We start from the raw sequence: 22220 nt of genomic DNA, 5'->3' as shown, positions 1-22220 counted from the left end.
AATACCCACCATTTGCTTCAACGTGGATGGAACTGGAGGGTATTATGCTGAGTGAAGTAAGTCAGTCGGAGAAGGACAAACATTATATGTTCTCATTCATGTGGGGAATATAAATAATAGTGAAAGGGAATATAAGGGAAGGGAGAAGAAATGTGTGGGAAATATCAGAAAGGGAGACAGAACGTAAAGACTGCTAACTCTGGGAAACGAACTAGGGGTGGTAGAAGGGGAGGAGGTCGGGGGGTGGGAGTGAATGGGTGATGGGCACTGGGGGTTATTCTGTATGTTGGTAAATTGAACACCAATAAAAAATAAATAAAAAAATTTATGAAGGTGGGCATGAGAACTAACATTGTGTACCTTTCTGTGCTGCAACTAACATATACATCAGATTAGCAGCATTTGTTATTTTACAGATCAGAAAACATAAGCCCAAGAATGCTAGAATCAATTTCCCAAGGTGAAAATTGCAGATTAGTGATTAAGCCTGAGAGCTTGAATTTAGGGTGACACCCAACTCTAAAGCCCACGCTTTTCGTAAGACCACTGTGCCACTAGGAAACCAGTATCTACAAGTGGGAAGAATATTAGGTAAAGGACTGCAGGTAATAAACCATAATAACAAATAAAACATGAATAATATGCCCAAATAAAATGTAAAATAACATGACATCTTTTCTATTATATCCTATAGGCAATTATGCAAAGCATATCACATTCCATGGTACAAATAGTGTAAGCACCACTGCTTCTACATTATATACAAGCCCAATCATGCTGGCTCCCTAGGCCATGTACTGCATGTTCTTTTTTTTTTTTTTTCTGTGAAAGGTTTTTATTAGCAAGGTAATTAAAAAACTTAATTTCTGTTTATAAAATAAGGACTCAATATTGGTCATTTAGTAGGTTCTACCCACTTCCCTTTCCTATTCCTCTTCCACTCATTTTTCTTTGTTCCAGGCACTATAACCTTCCCATGTACACACTTATACATTTGTGAGTCTGTAAAGATTAACTTCTAGAAAATAAGGAATAGAGAAATTTAGAATTGAGAAGGCCCATAGAGGTGATCTGGACCGACCATTTTTCATAATGCCTAGGAGATATGGAGCCAAGAGCAAAGGCTGAAATTGCACACAGAACTGACCTTAGGAAGACTTCTCTACAGATACCGTGACTTTTCCTGCTGACAATTCCTAGTGCATGACTTAACTGCGATGCCTCAAGAAATTAAATCTACAGCCTCTGATCTTATCCTTGCAGAGTGTGTTCTAAGTATTCCCTCAGCTTTGCATTCCTGGTTCCCAAACTAAACTCAACTGCAGGTGCATCTGATTAGATCCTAGCTTTAACCCAGCAACATAGCTTCAAAGGTTTGAGCAAGCAGGTATCTGATGTCTTTGGTGGAGGAAAAAATATCAAACATTCACTGCATTTGTCAAGGTCCCTATTACAAAAGGGCTCCCTAAACTGAACGCATCATTCCAGATGGCTTATGACCAATGCAGTATGCAATGCAATTAACAACCTTCATCTGGATAAAATACATGATGATATTAAAGCACATACTAAGATTATGTGAACATTTTTCAGATCCACATCAAAGTTTTGGTTCATGATTAAGCTTGCAGTTAACTATAACCCTAAAACTTGTTCACCTTTCACTGCTGTTTAGCCATGTGTTCTCCATCTTATATTTGTGTTTCAGTTTTTTTAAACCCAAACACGGAAATTTATTTAGCCCTGTTAAATTTCACTTTGTTAATTTTGGGTCATCTTTCCAACTTTTGGCAGTCCTCTTGAATACTGCTTCTGTCATTCAATACAGTAACTATCATTCCACACCTTTGTGTTATACACAAATTGGATAAATATGCTTTTAATGTTCATCCAAATCTCTGATAAAAAATGTTGAAAAGAGTAGAAAACATTGTAGAATACCACAGAATATTTTCATCGAGGGTGGCATCTAACCATTAATTAATATGTTACGCCATATTGACTAAACTGAGTTTATGTAGAATTACATTAAACACATGTTTATTCTTTAGCTTACATGATGATGATGATGATGATGATGATGATAATGGTGAAAAGAAATAGATGAAAAGTCCAAAGGAAAAACTTTTATAGTGTGAGCATTATACAGAAAGTGAGATGTGATTAAGAATTAAGGATAGGGATCCCTGGGTGGTGCAGCGGTTTAGCGCCTGCCTTTGGCCCAGGGCGCGATCCTAGAGACCCGGGATCGAGTCCCACGTCGGGCTCCCGGTGCATGGAGCCTGTTTCTCCCTCTGCCTATGTCTCTGCCTCTCTCTCTCTCTCTGTGTGTGACTATCATAAATAAATAAAAATTTTTAAAAAATTATAAAAAGAATTAAGGATAAAACATTCTTCAATGGGTGGATCCATAGATTCCTCCAAAAAGTAAAATTAAAGAAATTCAGATCACTATCACTTGTATATTAAAGATCAATCTTAACATTGCATGCCTTTAAATCCCAGAGTATATTAGAGCAGGGGCCAGCAAACAGTCTCTGTGAAAGACCAAAAAATAAATATTTTAGACTTTGTAAGTCCTACAATCTCCACTGCAATGATGTTACTTTGCCCTTGTAGCACAAAGTCAGCCATAGACAACACATAAATTGGCATGACTAAAAAATAAAAATTTATAAATAAAATTATTTATATAAATTATAAATTTTATTTATAAAAACAGCCAGATTTGGTCCATCTATATATAAGATGGTTTTTCTAAGGGCAGTAAGTAGACATGTGCATTTGTACTTGGATGAATATATTAGAATCTTACCAATCATAAGATATATTTCTTATTTTAGAAATTTAGTGCAGTGGGTCCTCAAGAGTAAAAATTTTCCTATTCCCTTTTGAACTTCAGTACCTAAGTATATTTTTATACTTGGTAGTTGCTTCATAATTATTTTTTTCTAAGATCATGAATAAAAACCATTAAGGGTTCTGTTAAATCCCAGATTCATTATTTTTATGATCAACTAATCATAATACTTATAGGCATTAATGTGCTATTGAAAATGGAGTCAGCATTCATAGGGGTGGTGGTTGAAAGATCTTTCAAGAATTATGGACTTATTACCTCAAATGCTAAGAGTCTGCTGGCAGACAGCCCTCCACTGAATCCTTTCTGAAGATTACTTAGGTGAAAGAGAACCACCTCTCTAAAGACCATGCCTCCTTTCCATCATGCTCTGTATCCAGTGATTGGTCAGCATGGAAGTAGAAGGCCTAGCCCTTCATCCTAACAAAGGACAACCCTGAAAGTAATCTCAGCTTTACAGTTCCTAGCTGTGACTTTTATTGAGATTACATTTCAGCTAATCTCTCTTCTCAATCTTTCTTCTTCCCTTCCTCAAGTGTTGATCCCAGACTACTCCTTAATAACCCTTCTGTACTCTAATCTCTATCACAGAATCTGCTTTCTAATTAATGCAACTCGAAACATTAAGAATAATATATTTTTCTCTAATTATGGCAACAATAGTCATATTAATGATATCCATTCAAGTTGATCTTCAGCTGATCTTATACATGGCCTAACCTATGAGATATGGTATTGAGTGCTGGTCCACTTTTTAGAAGTCCATGTGCTCTTGGTCTTTCCAAATTAATGAAGCTCACCTATGACAGTAGATCTTAAATAACCATACCAATTGCTTACCACTTATATCACTTCATGGTTCTGAAATTCTCATAATTACTAGAGCAGGCACTGTCTGCTTACTGGCACAGAGAGGCACTAAAACCTTGCCCTTACAGTCTTGAAAGTTTTAAATCTCCACCAGAAAAGACAATAAATGAATCTTCAACAAGTTTATGCTTTCAAAAGAGGCTTTGTGGAACACTGTTAAATATAATAAGTGAATATAAGATCACATTCATAGGCCACATGAATTTAAAACTCAGTATTAGAGATGAGGAAAATGAAAAGGAAACTAATGCTTCCTTAAAAATGGGAAGTGCCCAGCAGACGGTGAGGAAAGCTCAGAGGAGGTAGCTAACAGTGTGGTATATGATGATCTTGGAAGAAGTCAATGAACTGCATTTAAAGAAAATGCCGATTTTTTTTCAAATTACTTTCTCCCAAATAATCTCAAAGTCATACATAAAATTCCTGTAGGCATGGTTGAAATAAAGAGAGAGGATAAAAAGGAGAGAATATAGAGAAGGGAAAAGAATTAACTTTTATTGAGCATTTTCTGTTTTCTATTGCTAGTGATCCTGTAAAATGTTTTACTTTTGTTGATTGTTTAATCATTAAATCTCTGCAAAGTAAATTTGGCTGATAACCATCTTATAGTAAGGCAATTGAAGTTCAGAGAGGTTAAATATGTAGAGACATACACTATTCAATAGCGGACTGAGAATCTAATCTAATTTATTCTGACCGTAAACTCTTTTTTATTCTTTATACTACCTTGAAAACATACATAAAACCTGCAGATTGGCCTAACAGGGCAGTGACTTTTATACTTTGTTTTAATTGCAACCAAGCTAAGATGCTTTATCATATTTTCTTCAGAGGAAGAAACTGATAAACCAAGTTCTAAATATCTTCAAAGCTTGCACTGGTAACGATGTGTTATTTGCATGTGGACTAGGATAGCTGTGAATATTCTGAACTCTGTCCAAGGAAGGTTTATTGGCCTCCACCAATTTATACCATTTACATTTTGGAACGAGAATACCTCCCATAATTATGGTATTTCTAGAAAAATAGTGAAATACATTCTTCAGAATTAGAAATTTCTAAACTTCAAGTGTTTTGTATTTTTGATACTTCTTTCCTAAATGTTGTTGCTGTATTCAAACAGATACTGTCATTACAACATGGAAGTATGAATAGAATGTGGATTGAGAAAGGAGAGGGTTGGGAAGAGAATTGGTAATGAGGCCGTGCCAAATGTATATAAACAGATATTAAATTGGAAGTTTCAGTTTAGGCACTAGATGCAATCAAGGCTGATTTCTGAAAACAGGTTATGAAAGACTAATCAGAAACTGTTAACACACCTTAAAAACTTCATACACATTAAGACAGTTGAAGAATGGAGAGGCTGGTGAAGAGTTTTCTTTAGAGAGAACTGTGTTTTGAATACTACTCTCTAAATTTGTAAAGTGAAAGGTAATTCCCCATTTCATGTTATGACAAAAGAGAGGGCTTTTAGTGTTACCACTCAGGGAGATTCCTGGGTCTCCTGAAGCTACCTGATGCCTGCCAGGAAAATCTAATGCAGAGAAGCCCTCCCAGTCACTTGATAGCAGTGTTTGGAATGTGCTTACGATGTTGTGATTGGACTGTGCTTTGAGAGTTTGTACAGGTGAAGAATGCTTGAGTGCTTCCTGAGGACCAGATGCAGTGCATAATTATAGGCCATCTTAGAGCTTGTCCAATAGGGCCACCTAGAGGGGAAGCTGAAGGTGGCTGAATGAGTTCTGAGAGGTTGAGTTTCATTATGGATCAAATGGTCAAGAAGCCTGTTGTTGAGATCACCAGTGATGGGCAGGAGTCTTTGTAGGACCCATGAAAGTGTGTCATGAGAGAAGAGATCTGTTTTAAATATTCTTCAGGTCATGCCTCAATCCCAGCCCAGAATGGGTCTGAAATAGCAGTTAGGAGTGGGAAAATGTACAAAAAGGGAATGGAACAAGAAGCCAATTACAGTTCCCAATCCCCAACCCTTCTGTTGCATACAACTAGGTAGCAGGAAGGCGTAATTGAGAGAAGGCAAAGAAGTCTTAGGTTTGCATGGAGATTGAGTGTGGATTAATGTGTTCTGATATTCACACTACTGAATTTGTACTGTTCAAAGGTATAAAAGTGACTACACAACTATAGGACGACCTAGGTTTTCATCAAAGGTGGCCACCATGGAAGAAACTTTCAAAGATCACTGGAAACAAAAAATAAAGATGTTTTAAAATGAATCTTCATTTGTCAGTGTATCAGGTACATATATTTATATGATAAAGATAATTCCAGTGATCTCAGAAGATGGAGTTTGGTAGAAAAGTTGATAGGACGAGAAATTAGTTAAGTAGAGGATCATGAATGTCAGGCTAAGGCAGCTGGACTTTATTATATAGAAACTGGGAAATCATTGAATATTGGTGCATAATAGGTAACATGGTTATTTTAACAAGTGACATTATTTTTAGTGGTGGCATGTACTGATTCCAGTTGGAAGATTGGTAATGCAAGAGGCAGTAAAAATCTCTGGAACTGTTAAGTACATGAGTAAATAGAAGTAGCCTTTTATTTGTTTAAATCAACAACAATAATATTTGATGAGGTTTAAGTATGCATGAAATTAAAATATATGACAATAATAACACAAAAGAAATAAAGCACTGAAATATTGTAAGTGTTTAATTTTGCTCTGAAAAATATTTACAGTAAAAATTAAGAGAGACTTTAATAATTCCAAGATATGTGTTGAAATCTCTAGAGTAACTAGAAAGTTTTAAAAATTCAATAATGTACTAAAACCTAATAAAGAAGGTATTGGAAGAATAAAAATATTATTTATTCTACAAGAAGGCAGGAAAAGAGATAAAAAGGAAATACAAGCAATGAGGAAAATAGAAAGTAAATATTGAAATGCATGTTCAAGCTCATATACATCAGTAATTACATTAAATATAAATGGACTAAACACTTCAATTAAAACAAATATTTTTCTGTTGGGAATAAAAAACATACCTTGCTGCTTTTAAGAATCATGCAATAAATATACAGACATAAAAACATGTATAATACAATAAATAAACAAGAGACAGTTGGTGTAGCTCTTCTGATAACAGATTAAACAGAGTTTAAGGGCAGAAACAGTATCAGAATTAAAAAGCATCATTATATCATAATAAATGAGACCACAAGAGGAAGATATACGAATTCTCTATTAGTATGCACCTAAAAAATATTTTAAAAAATGAACAGAGGCAAAAGGAGAAAGAGACAAATTTGAAACTATAGTTGAAAAATTTAACACATTGCTATTAGAAACCAGTAAAATAAGCTTTTTAGAAATCAATAAGGCTATCTATAGACAATTTTAACATGGCTAACAAAATTTCCCTAGTTGAAGTATATACAACATTGCATTCAAGAGTTGCCAAAAACACATTTTTAAAATATGCATGTGGATCATTTACCAACCTCTGGAGCAAACTTAAACAAAATTCAAAGAGTAGAATTTAAGCACAATATATTCTCTGACTATAGTGGAATTAAACTACAAAGCAACTACAAAAATGTAATTAGGAAATGTCAGTGAGGGTGACAGAACATGAGAGACTCCTAACTCTGGGAAACGAACAAGGGGTAGTGGAAAGGGAGGTGGGCGGGGTCTTAAAGTGACTGGGTGACAGGCACTAAGGGGGGCACTTGAAGGGATGAGCACTGGGTGATATATGTTGACAAATTGAACTCCAATAAAAAAAAGAAAATTCATCAGTGTTTTAAAATTAAATATAAAACATTAGCAACACATAAGACAAATAAGAAACCACATTGGAAATTAGAAAACAATTTGAACTCTTGATAATGAAAATATGACATATCAAATGTGTGAGGTATAGCAAAATTTGTAATTAGAACAGCAGTTCCCACTTGGGGGATATTTTTTCCCCTAGGGAACCTATGATAATGTCTGTAGATAGTTTCGGTTGTCACAACTGAAGTATGGAGGTGTTAGGGCTCCCAGCAGGCAGAGGCTAAGGTTATTTCTAAACATACTCCAATATACAAGGCAGTACTCCACAAGAAAGAATTACCAATAGTGCCATGGTTGTGCAGTCCTAGATTAGAGAGAAATCCATTGCCCTAAGTGTAAATATTAGAAAAAAAATGAATATCAATTATCTAATTATACATCTGAAAAAGCAAGGAAAAAATAATACATTATAACCAAAGAAACTAGGAAAACAAAATTGAAAAAGGTAAGAGCAAAAATTAATGAAGTAGAAAATTAACCTATTATTAAGAGAAGCAATACAACCGAAATGTTATTGAGAAGATTAATAAAATAGACACACCTTTAGCAATAGTAATCAAGAAAAAAAGAAGGCACAAATGACTGATACTAGGAATAAAAAATGGGACTTCATTTTCACACCTTCAGGTACTAAGAAGATTATGAGACTATTATAAACAACGTTACATCAATAAATTTGAAAATTAAAATAAAATCGATAACTTGAAAACGACAACTTACCATACTGACATCAGAAGCAAAAAATATGAATAGACCTGTATGTGCCAAATAAATCAAATGTAGTTCAAATTTTCTTTCTTTCCTAGAGATTAAAAAAGGGAGAAATTTTCTAGTATGTTTTACTGAGGTAGCAAAACACTGATACCATAATCTGACATGGGCACTATATATCTCCCCCAACCCCACCCACACTCATACAAAATTACAGTGTGAATCTCTCTAGAACATACATACACATAAAATATTATGAAATATTAACAAATATAATTCAGTATTCTAGAAAAGGAAATCACAACCAATCAGGGTTTACTCTAAAAATGTAAGGTTAATCTAACATATTAAAAATTAATTACTTTATGTAGCAAACCATATTAACAGTAAAGGGAGAATAACAATATGAGCCCCACTTAAAAAAGATCAGAAGCAGCATTTGATAAAATCCAACACCCATTTGTGATTTTAAGAAAAGCTCTAAGAAAACTAGATTTAACTTCCTTAATGAGGTAAAGGGTATCCACAGAAACATGCAGCAAGCATTTTGCTTTATGATAAATTATTTAAATTTCAACTCTGATATTGGGAATGAGGCAAGGATATTTATTAAAATTATATCTATCCAATACATTTGCTAAAGGTCTTTCCAAGTATTATAATGGCAAGAAAAGAAGTTAAAATTTAAAGGAAGATAAAGATTATATTTATAGATAATTGAAAAAATACAGATAAGATACAAATATTAGAAATAATAATTGCATTTTGCATGGTCACTTCCTTCAAGGTGGGTATAAATAAGAAATTATAATTATTTTACTGTATACTATTATAATATACTTGAAAATAAGATTTTGTAAGTAATACTATTTAGATTAAAAATATCAATTCCTAGGAATAAATATAAGAAAAGATATATAAAACCTCCATACAGTAATAGTACAGTAAGCTGTACTATTGAAAGGAATTTTAAAAGACTTAATAAAGGAAGGAATTGTCCATTTGCACTGTTTGTGAGACTGAATTCTAATTAGTTGACTCTCACCAAAATGATTGATAAGGTCAATGAACATTCACTCAAACATCAATAGGATATTTCATGGAAATAGACCATCTGATTTCAAATTTTATATGGAAATGCAAAAGACCAAGAATAAAAAAGATAATATTAAGAAGAGTAAAATTGGTGGCATTTCAATAACTGATATAATTATTTGTGATAAAGTTAGTAAAATTAAACAATGTGGTATTAGTATAAGGATGGTCAAATAAATCAAATAGAGAAACTCAAAAATTATTTATACATAGAGAATCCTCTGACTTTTTCCTTGAGGCAACTACAAAGCAGTATGTAAAGAATAATCTTCAAAATAAGTGGCCTGGGTCAATTCGATGTCTATATGGAATTTTAAAAATGAACCTTTCTCCCAGTGTCACATAATACACGACTATCAAATTTAGATGAAGCATGGGCCTGTAATTAAAAGTAGAGTGACTAAAATTAAAAGAAGATATCAAAGGACAATATCCCTGTGGTCTTGGGGTACCCCAATTTATCTTTTACTGGACATCAGGTGCACTAAACATAACAGAAGAATTGGGTGAGTTGGACTAATTAAAAATTGGATCTCTTATTTATCAAAAATTACCAGTTAAAGATTGAAAAGAGAGGAGATGATATTCACTATGTATGTGTCCAACAAAGAATTCATATCCAGAATATAAAAGGATTTCTACAAGTCAATAAGAGAAATACTTAAAACTATGCAAATGATTTGCATAGTCATTTCATAAATATCCAAATGACTGATAAACATACAAAGTTTCTCAATCTCATTATATATTTGGGATATGCAAATTAAAAGTGAAGTGCAGTGTTATAATAAACCTTCCAGCGTTGCTCCCTAATTATTTTTTAATATTACAAAGGATCTTCAAGGACAGAGACTAAATGAAACTCATACATTGTTGGTGAGACTGTAAATGAAACTGGCAATATCTTTTAAGCTGAACTTTTACGTACGCTGTGACCCAGTGATTTAATCACTAGATATACATTTACTAGAAATACATACAAATGTACATCAAAGAAATATACATGTTCAATAATGTTCCCAAAGTGAAGTTTGTAATATGCAATACCTAAAAGCCCTTTGAATCTGACTTAACAGGAGTACTTATACTCCTGTTAAAAATCACGTTTAATTACTCAGTGAAATTCAATATGACAGTGAAAGAAAAATCTACATAAAAGAACAGGAATAATTCTCATAATCCTAATTTTGAGTGAAAGAAGACAAAAATAACAGAAATTTCATAATTCTGTCTCTATAAAACTAAAAATAAGCAAAACAAATCTTTGCCGATACGGCCTGGAGCAGAGTTTGCTCACTAGATGGTCAGGGGGTTGGTCTGGAGTTGGTCATGTTGAAAACAACTGGTCTGTAGATTGCGTTGACAAACTTTTTCTATAAATCGTCACATACTGAAATTTCACAGCTTTGTGCACCATACAGTCTCTGTTGTGACTACTCAACACTGTTGTTGTAAGGATGAGGGCAGCCATGGACAGTATGTAAGCAAATGTGACTGTGTTCCAGTAACACTTTACTTACAAATATAGGAGACAGGTAGGCCATGTCTTTCCCAAGGCCCCCAGTGCTCTGATGCTTGCAGTAGATAGAAGATCACTGTACTTTTCACTCAGTGTTGCTCCCTGCAGATCATTTTATCCATGACTTTCTGCTATTTTATAAGCTTTGGCTTACACCAGTAGTAGTTTCAGACATTCCTTAAATTTAAGGTTCCATTTTATTGTTCTATTTTAAATTTCAGTTCATTGTGTAGTTTGGCAATATAAAAACAGAATCTGTGCAACTAAATTTGCATAACATGAATTCTAAAGAAAGAATTGAAAATAAATCTAATCTCGCATTAAAGAGAATCATCATTTCCTACTTAATTGTTGCAAATGTGATCTACAATACCAAAAAAAGTTCACTTCACTGTTTATAGACTTACTGCTAATAAACATAAGCCCTCTATTCCCAATCCTTCCATCTGTATTGTGAACATGGATCAAGTACAGAATTACCTAGAGAAATTAAAATAAAATAGAAGAACTTTGGGTCATGGCAATATCATACTTCCTTGCCCCAAGAGAAGGTAAGGAATGACTTCTTAAATTTAGATTGGCTAAGGTGGGAATTCACTCCAACTTTTATACTCCTATGATCCTTTGGCACAAGATTTTTAACATTGTATTAACTTTATCTCTAGAGTTAAAAAAATAAATCCCAAAGGTTAATTATAAGCAGAGTTGTCCTTGGTAGGAAATATCTTTCATTCCAGTCATGAAGAAAGTGCACAATAGTGTAATAAAGCTGTTTGGGAAACAGATAATGGTCAGGTGCTTTTCCCTATACTCTTGGGAGAGAATATGACTCTCTGTTGGAAAGCAGGCGTGGGAGCTAAGATGCCTCTTCCCCCTCATCTTACCATGACTGCTTAGTATGCTCCTGTGAAATTAATTTAACCTTTTCCATCTAAGGTGATGAGTTTGCAAGAGCACTGCCTTTTACTCAGAGGTTCCAAGAGGCATTATTAACTCTTTTTTTTTAAAGGAGTTCTTTGTGCATCTTTTTTTTTAAAGCATCTTTAAAAAAAAATGTCTATGTGATTTTTCTTCCCTCTCAAGGTTTTGATTGGCCTTTCCAAGTATTAAGTAGAAAAAAATATACAGTTTTCATTTCATGAAATATTTATTCTGTGCCACAATGAGAAAATGAACAACTGAATAATAGTTAATTTTGAGGCTAGATGGATTTTCTTTTGGCTGCAAATGATTGCTCTTTATGGGTTCACAGTTTCTAGGGAATTTGGCTGCAGTTTAAGTTTTGTTTCTTGAAACTATTCATATAGTCTTGATGTACACATGTGTGAAACATTATAAGAAGACTTCTCCTTTTGGGATTGGGAACAAAGAAAAATTATGAGGACACTAGATAAGGAAACTGGGGGCTCCCACTGGTGAGGTCTGAACTGTGTAACCAACCTATTCTGTTTTTCAGGCATCTGGGCATTTTTAGGAGACCTCTCATCCTTACTGACCCAACACAACCATACTTAGGCTAGCATTCCTAATTTAATTATAGCTCCAAGAGTCACGTCTATAAAAGGAAAAAATTTGAATACAGATACCAATTTATATACCATATCTGATAGTTCCCTAAACCCAGAGACTGGTTGTGGTTCTCTTATTGATGTTTGAAAAATAGTAAATTTGGAGCATTTCTCTTTTATCCAACTTAGTTTTGTAAAAAACCACTCAAAATATATGACAAATATTAGGAAATGGAGGCAGAGGTTAAGTATTCTCAGCATTCTAAGAAAAAGAGCTATATAAATGCAAAGCATTCATATTATCATTATGGAAGCACATTTCCTCCTTAACCTCCATTTCCATGCCAACAAATATTCTTCAAAAGGCTCATTTTATCTTTGACCATTTTACATGCAGACCTTGGCAGTCACCTAGTAAAACCCTTGGTGCTGTGCCTACTGCTTGCAAATATTTCATTATGAATCAAGCCTTTCAGTTGGTAAACACAGAAAATTAAGCATGAAATAAACCAACACTCCAAACCAAGAAATAGCTAAAGCAAAAGTGAAAAATCTTAGGCCAGACCTCACAAACCAAATAAGGGTTTAAATCCCCTGTTCCATAATAAAACCCAATTTAGTGGAAAGGGGCAGCCTAGTTTTAATTCAAACATGATCATTTATTTAAAACACATAATATCCCTAGAACTATGAAGAGAAAGGCAGTAGAGAAAGAGACAATTTTACTTTTATTCTCACTCAAATATAAAGAATACTTACCAGATAATTCATACCCAGCTATTTACAGTTAGCCTATTTGTAAGATTTGACTATAAGATATGATGTTCCATTAGTTGGTACAGCATAGGGAACTTAGAGATTCATATAGCTACTTGGTCTTAATTCTCATAGTAAATTAGAGAGTTCCTTTATACCTCTTCAAGACATATTAAATAAATGAGTTGACATGTCACTGAGATTATTAACATAACCTCTTCAGAAATAGGTTAACTTTTTAAATGATTCTGAAGGACTAGTTATAAGCAAATTTTGAGGGTGGAAGGCAATACTCTATTAACTTAAATGAAAAAATAAAAACATCAGCAAAAATAGACTAGCTTTTATACATATTTTCTTTAAGTTTCAATAATTGCTGTATTTAAGGTGATATTTAGCTCTAAGCAGTTGATTATTTTAATCTAGCTCTTCATTTTTGTTCTTGAGTTCTGTAACTCATTCTCAAACATTCTGTCAAGTATCATCATTTTAAGATTAATATATATTAAGTCCAAAGGAAGTTTATTTAATTTATATTATGACAAAAAATATGGAACTGATGCATATTTTACAGTATTATTTTTTGTTAGGAAAAATTGTAAGTTTAAGATGGAGTTATAGAATAAAAATGTTATCATTACCTCATTCACTCATTCATCACATATTTAACACTTACCATATATGGGAAATATACTACAAACATTCCCTGTGTTCAGAAGCTTTGACTAGTGCCTATGGAAAATCATTCAATTCTCTTTTCTTTTTTAAAAGATTCATTTGTTTGAGAGAGAGCACAAATGAGCAAGGAAAGGAGTAGAGGGAAAGAATCTCAAGCAGACTCCTTGATGAGAGTGGAGCCCGACGAAGGGCTCAATCCCATGACCCATGAGATTATGACCTGAGCCAAAACCAAGAGTTGGGTACTCAACTGACTGAGCCACCCCAGCACCCCTCAATTCTTTTTTATAAGTATTATAGGAAGAGATGATTCTCTAGTGTTCATTGGTCTGAGACTGAATCTGTATAATTCATCTCAGAAATTTTTTACCAAAATGATCTTGTTGGGCTTGATGTTTCAAAAAGGGAGCACTTTTGGGGTGCCTGGGTGGCTCAATATGTTAAGCATGCAACTCTTGGTTTCTACTCAGGTCATGATCTCAGAGGCCTGAGATCCAGCCAGCTTCAAGCTCTGTGCTCAGCAAGGAGTCTGCTTGGGATTCTCTCTCTCCCTCTCTCACTCTCTTCCTCTGCCCCTCCTCGTGCTTGTGAGTGCTCTCTCGCTCTCTCCCTCCCTCTCAAATTAATTAATTAATTAATTAATTAAATCTTAAAAAGAAAAAAGAAAAGGGGCACTTTCTATTCTTGTTTCCATGTGTTGTGTGTGTGTGTGGGGGGTGTATATGTGTGACACCCTGGCAGCTTATACACCTGTATCTGAGATGTTCTGACTCCCTTATCTGATCTTATACTTACAGTTAGTTTTTTTTTTTTTTTTTTTTACTAGAAGCAGCAAAATGTGATAATTAACATAGAATTCTTAACACATACTACCGTGGCTTAATTGACTCTTGTTTTCTATGAGTATTTTATATATATCAAAGACTATAGCGTTACAAGCAAATTGCTTGCATTCTGAAATGAAAAGCCAGCTAAATATAAAGGAAGCCAAAACATCTAAGTATGCATTCATGCCAGGGTAACCATATAATTTAATCTATCTGAAGGTGTTAGGGAGTGAAAAAAGATACTTATGATAATTATGTCAGGAAAAGGTTAAGTAGGACCTTGGCAAACTGGAATATGTCGTTATCTCTCATATTACATATATGTTGAGCTTTATAAAGTCACATATATATGTAGGTATAGAAGTGATGTGCTGCATAGTAAAATCCAATTGCTTTGAATAGGACAGCATTTCAGTTTAGTGAGTATGCTGAGAAATTATTTAAAAGTAAATGTTATTGTTAACATATACATGTACTATTAATGTCTTTGAGGATTAAGGAGTACATTTTGCACAATATGAGGTCATTTATAACAACTATTAAAGTCTAGGCAAGTGAAGATAATTTTTTAAACTGGTTAAATGAATAGAACTATTTGCCTCATGCCTCCTCTGTAGCTGCTATTGCTGATGTGCATATGAAAAGCTATATCCACCTTCTTTTGGAAGTTGGCATCTTTACTGAGCACTCCAGCCTCTACTGCCATAACACCTGTGATTTTTTCCCTTGGTTTAGGCAGCATCATAATAGAGGCCAGGTAAAATTAATAGTGCCATTTTAATTCTTAGCCTAGCCAAGCATATTTTGACAGTTATAAAGAAAATATTTGTATAAGTCTCCTTCAGGATTAAACTTTAAGTTAACCTTAAATTGAGTATACTTGAAGAGAACGGATTTGCACTGTTAATTGCGGGAAGTCACGTACTAGCACTCAAACCTTATAGGGAATACTTAAATATTTAAATATTCTTTCTTTATAGCCATTCTAAGATCTTCAAAAAGTCAGAATATATATTATACATACATATATGTAATATTTCCTAGTTTTCTGTTGTATGCATGAAGAGAATTTTCACTCATAATTTTAAAGGTTCAAAATATTTCATATCCTGGGATCTCCCAACGTGATAGTCTTCAAACTTCACAGCAAACTCAAGAAAATGGATCCTTCTATTACTAATGATGCATTTCTCCGATTTTTAACTGAAAAAGCTTTCCTTGAGCATACGTGTCACAGACCCCCATGTTTGGTACAGTTTCCTTTAGTTTATATTATTACTTTGTAAAATTACTTTAAAATGCTACCTTTATAAATTATCTTGTTGACAGCATTTGAAGATTCAGGACCAAAAGTATTGTACGCCTGATTTGTACATTGAGTGGGGAAAGTAGATGATAGAATCCCATTACAGGAAAACAAGTAAACTGGATTGTCACTTTAAGAGATTTCTTATGGAGGATTTATTCTTTAGCTTGTTATGATTTCTTTTTTATAGAAGCAGCTGTACTTGTTATCACAGTCTGCCACATCATCAGTCATCTAGCTACTGCAGAGAATTCCCCTCGGCAGAACAGGACATTCATGAGTTTATATTACTGCCATAAATTCTTTGGCTGTAAGTTTTTATACAAATAATCCCATGTCTCTTGTATACATTGCACCAATTGGTTAATAACATGATCTCTACCAGGGGATTTCTGGAATGTTCTATCTGTTAAGAATAATGGCCAGAGTACATTTTTACATACACTAAAAATATTCTAAATGAGATTGGGCAATCTGAGGACATCTATATGATGAGAAGATGTTTTTCCTTCATTTTCCAGTTTAGCCCGGCGAGCTTTCTTTTAGCTAAAAGACATGAAAACAAGTATTTACAAAAGGGGTATGATAAGGTTAGTTATGTTTTAAAAAAAATATATGGAGTATCTTTTCAAATGAGAGTGAGGAGTTCCTGGCTGTGAAACTCTTTTTGCAGTTTGTGCATCACTTTTCAGAATTGAGGAATCTCCATAAAGAAGCCCAGCATTTTCATCATGCCAACCACTAAGTAGTTGCCAGATTTTCTGCCCATTGACAAATTCTCCTCACAATAAAAGTGAAAAGAATGCTTAAGCACACCAGTTGGTCCATTGACTAATTTCTAATGGTACTGATACAATTTCCTTTTACCTCCTTTTCTTTCCTTACAAATATATTAATAAGATCTCAGATATTTCCCACAACTCTGAAAGATGAAAATATCATTCCCTGGGTCTTCTTTCATCAGTGACACCATCTCCCATGTTTTTGTGACTCCATTTCTGGTTGTAGTAAACCATTGACCGAGTCTCCGATTTAGTGATGGAAGTTAGTATTATCTGAAGAACCAATGGAAGTTTTTCAAAAGGGAACACAGATACAACATGAAATACCTCAATTTAGACTTGGGGAAGAGATTGAGATTAGTGTTTATGAAGTAAAGTGATCTTTTTCAACATCATTATTCCAAATCCAGTCACAATCTTCTAATATGGAAAGTATGATCAACTAAATTGAAACTTCTAATTGCTCTTATACTACCTTCAGTATGTTCTTCTAATACAAACATCTTTAACAGCTTACATTTAGCTGCAGTGAAATTAGAGTTTAAAATGTGCTTGCTATTGAAATACAAAATGAGGTCACTGCAATAAAGATGTCCTCAAAGTAGAGATAAGTAGATAATCAAGTTATAGATTCATATATATAGTAAGATCCCATTTGTAGGGAAATACTGTACACATAGTTTGCTTATGATTATGATATTTAAATATACCTTCAAAAATATTAATTGTGGCTATAGACTGGAGATTTGGGAAGTGATAATAGCATAAGCTGTAATATTGACTTTATTTGTACTTTTGAGTTTTAGAAGAATCAACTTTGAATGAAAAAAATTAAAGACATTAAAAAAAAACAGAAAAAAATCAAGAAAGGTACATTTATTTTCATTCTGAGATATAAAAATAATGTGTTTGATTCTAGAATAAAAATGAGTTAAATAAACATTTTAAGAATGTGTTAAGAAAAGCAAATAAAAGTTATGGTGAACCATATATGGATCATTTCATTTGTGCAGTATTTCAATAGCATAAATTATCTAGTTTAGTAACTTACCTTAAAATAAAGAATAATATTTTAGCTGTGTATAAATTCTCCTTTAAAATATGGTGGGGTTTTTTTTGTTTTCTTTTTTCTGGTAATCACAAGTATGCCAAATAAACATGATCTCTATGAGTGGAATGATAATTGTTTTTAAAGCTGAAAGAATCTGTCTTTTTAGATTTCAAACTCCATAAGGTTTATGCTACATATATAAAACATCTGTTAGAAGGAGTGATAAAAATCAAGAGAAAATACATATGAACTGTAACCAACTACTGCTGTCTAGGTCTATGCTTAGTCTCAGGGATGATAGAATTACTTACTATATTTTGGGATAAGCATGATAAAGATAATTGTAAGTGATGCCATTTGAGAGTTATAATTAATAGAATTTTCTGTCCAACATTTTCTGTCCAACATTTCAGGGAGTTGTTGAGTTTTGTAGTTTGGAACAAAGTGGGAAGTATAGATGGCACAGGTCTATATTATGCCACCCCTCAATTAATGAACACTCAAACTCAGTAGACTTGATCACACTTTTGTTATCTAAGTGCTGTAAAGGTTCTTTTCTGGAATATTCTGTTTCTGGTTTTCAGGCATGAATAATTTAGATCAGAAGTTTAATCAAAGCATATTTGCTATGGGACAAATACAGAAAATGAAGGAGAAAAAAAAATTGAACAGGAGGTCCAGATTCTAGTTCTGGCCAGATTTTGAAATCTGGAGGCAGATTTCAGTTTTGCCTCCATGTGAAATTTTGGCTTAATTTCTTAATCTTTCTGGGCCTCAAAATATGAGCTTGTAAGTTATATTCTTTAACAAATAAGTTCTAAGGCCCTTTCTAGTTTCCATAATCTCTGATTCCAAAGTACTTGAAAGTCTTCAATCATAGTGTGTGGGATATTAGATACCATATCCCTCCTCCAGCAGGCATCTTCTGCCTTTCCCTAGAAATCCAAGTGCTTCCTTTTCTTTCTTTCTTTTTTCTTTATTTTAGTCTGCCCAATGAGTATGACTGGATAATAATCAATTTTTTAAAAGTAAGGATGGTACTAACAGTGATCCTCTGACTTACCTAAAGGAAGAAGTGATTAATCTAAAACATTACATAATGGAAAATTAATTTATCTCAGCCAGTAAGCATAATGTTTTAGACATGCATGATGTTATGTGTATATTTGATGGGGTGAGAACTCACTTTGAACAGAATAATAAAGCCATATTGTGAAGATCTAACATAGGAGGAACTGGAAAGGAGCCTACTTCTACAATCTAATTTCAAGCTCAATCTTGTTCTATAATTGTCTCCAGGAAGAAAATAGAGCAAGTTCTCTCCTCTCTTAACTATTCTCTGTAATATAACACGTATCCAGTTGTTTTGGAATCTCTGTGCTAAGAGAAAATAGGAGGTCATATATCAAGAGAGCAAATATTTCACTGATGTGCTTTTGGATTTTCACACAAGATAACTCCATGACAGAGATAACCTACCTTCCCATAGATGTGTGGGAATTTACTATTAATCAAAGAAAAATAATTTTTAATAAACTCATGTGTTCATTTATTTGTTAATTTATTCAACAGGCGTTTACTAGTCAGCATTAGTACCACTTTTGCTTTGTGCTAGAGTGTCAGTATGATAATGAAGAGCATACAACTGCTGAGCATGAGCATACAATTGGGAAGAGAAGATAAATTATGTCTACACGTGACAGTTATTGAAATCATTATGTGATGTAAATCCAGAAGCTAAATTATGTTGAAAAATTTTTACCTTGGCCATTATGATATAAGTCTTACTGGGAAAAGTTCCTTTTTTGTTGTGTAAAGTTCCATTTCGGTGATTTATTCTATGTTTCCCACAATAACAGTATTTACTGTTATTTGTGATCTTCTAAGTTAATGGTTACATGTTTATTATTTAGGAACATATATTATTATCTCACCTTTATATGTAAATCTAGGAATACTGGACAGTAGGCGTGGTAGGGGAGATGGCAGAAGAGATTTCATATATTTCCAAATCACCACATAAAAGGTGATGCAGAGCAACTAAACTGCAGCCCCCAAATCCATGTACATTTACAACAAAAGAAGAAACAAAGTGTGGAATAATGCTGAGAAGAGGAGAATCATATAAGAACCAAACTCAGGGATTTCTTGATGTGCTTGAATCTGAGTGAAAAAAATTTACAAATTGTGATTTCATATTGGAGAAGAGTGTGCTGAAGTTGGGTCAAGAACTAAATGATCATTTTTCCATGTTAGGAGAATCAAATTAGAGTGAATATGAAAAAAAATACATAGCAACATTATGTGATTTAAAACTATAGAAATAAATGCTGGCTCAAAGAGTTGAAAGCAGCAACCAGGAGGATAAACAATGGGGAAGGAGGCTTCTATTTTCTCCTATGGCCTCTGTAATACTATTTGATTGTTTGAACCATGTATATATGTAACTTTGAAGAAAAAAATGTCTGTATTAATAATATTGGCAAGAAAGTAAAATATATTTCAATGATCTAAGTGAAAACTGAGTATAAACTTTTGAGACTAACATTTGACTGCATTTTAATGTTAATATAAAAATATAGGAAAACATCAGGGAGAATTTCAGTTAAATCTCAACTCCATCCAGAGAAAACAACACATGCTGCCTTCACCCCGAGCAATTCTGGCTCCAACATATGTTCTGAAAATTGTAGTATTCTCTTCTTTCCTCAACCAACACTGAATTTATTTTGATGAAGATTTCTGCCTGTGGAATATTTCCAAAATATATGGGAATTTAAAAAATTAATTAGTAAAGTAATCAGGGTAATGATAAATATCAGTTCACAAAGAGATGTCAAATTCATTTCTTGTTAGATCATCAAAAAATATTGAGAAACCTGTCTTCATATGATCAACAAATAATTTCTCATACAATTAAAGAAACAGTCAAGCCTCAATTCCAAGTGTTTTGACACAAGACTGAGTGATACTAGAGTTTCTCCAAAAGAGAATTCTAAGAATCAACATAAGTGATAAAACTTGCTTAACTAAAAAAACAAAACAAAACAAAACAAAACAAAAACAAAAAAAACTTACTTAACTAGAACATTGGTTAATAGTCTTTAACCCAATTTATATTAATAATCTTCCTTGATTTTTTTCTTAAATGATTAAAGTTGAAATAGAAAAAATGTTTCATAAACCTTTCTATCTTTCAACACATGTAATATTTTGTCCTTCCCTTCCATAATGACTTACTGATCTGTCAGTACTTCAATCCTGAAACTTTCAAATTGCTATTAGAGATTGATTGATAATTTTGTGGGGGAGTAAGAATAACTTCAAAAATAAAGTATACATAAAATATAAAGTTTTTATAGAGGTACCACATAATTACAGAATATAACAATGTAGAAGTACTCAGTGAAGTGAATCCTAGTACAGTGAACCCAGCCACTTTACCAGCACTCTGATGAAGAAAGAGAGTATTATTGTACTCCAGAAGCTCTCATTCACAATATGTTATTTTTATCTGGCTTTGAACTTTATAGAAATGAAATAATATAATTTGTATTCTGATGTCTGCCTGGCTTCTTTTGGCTGACATTATGTTTGTGGGATATACAGTTGTTGCAGGTGTTTTGAGATTTTGGAGTGATAAGAATAATGCTGCTAAAAATTTTCTTTTGCATATTCTTTGGTGACAGATGGGTACCTATCTGTTAGATATACACAAAGGGTAAATTTCAGGGTTGTGAAGTATGCATGTGAACTGATTTGGTAGATACATCAAAGAGTTTTCCATACTCTACCAAGGAAAGAACACTAACACCAACAATGGATGAGTTCCAATTTCTGTACAAACTTGTCAACACCTAGTATTTTCAATATTTAATTTGGCCATTTTAAAAGATGCATTAGCATCTTTCTCATCACTACTAAACAATGCATGCCTTTTTGTGTATTCATCAGTCATTTGAATATGATCTTTTGTTGTTGACATACGTAAATCATGTTGATATGTTTAAATCTCAGGATATCTTTCTTTTGAATTTCCTTTTTTCATTGATTTGTATGAATTTTTTTAATATTTTGGACATAATAGATTTTTCTTTAGCTAATTTTATTTATTTGTTTTTAATTTTTGGAAGTTTTGATGTATTGGCAGTGGATATTTATTAATATTAATATTAATATTAATATTAATATTAATATTAATATATTATCCTCTTTGAGATTCACTCCACTTCTTAAATCTAGAGTTTTCTGTCTTTCATTAAATTTGGTATTTATTGACATTTTGATATCTGATATATTTTCAGCTCCATACTGTTTCACCTTTTGGGATTCTGATGGCATAGAACTAAGATTTTTTTAAAATTGTGCTACACATCCCTGAGAGTCTATTCATTTATTTTAATCTATCTTCTCTCTGTTGTTCAGACTGTATAGTTTTTATTGATGTATCTT

The sequence above is a fragment of the Canis lupus genome, chromosome 18 (genome assembly GCF_048164855.1).
Source record: "Canis lupus baileyi chromosome 18, mCanLup2.hap1, whole genome shotgun sequence".
Lineage (NCBI taxonomy): Eukaryota > Metazoa > Chordata > Mammalia > Carnivora > Canidae > Canis > Canis lupus.
This window is presented reverse-complemented; position numbering follows the sequence as displayed.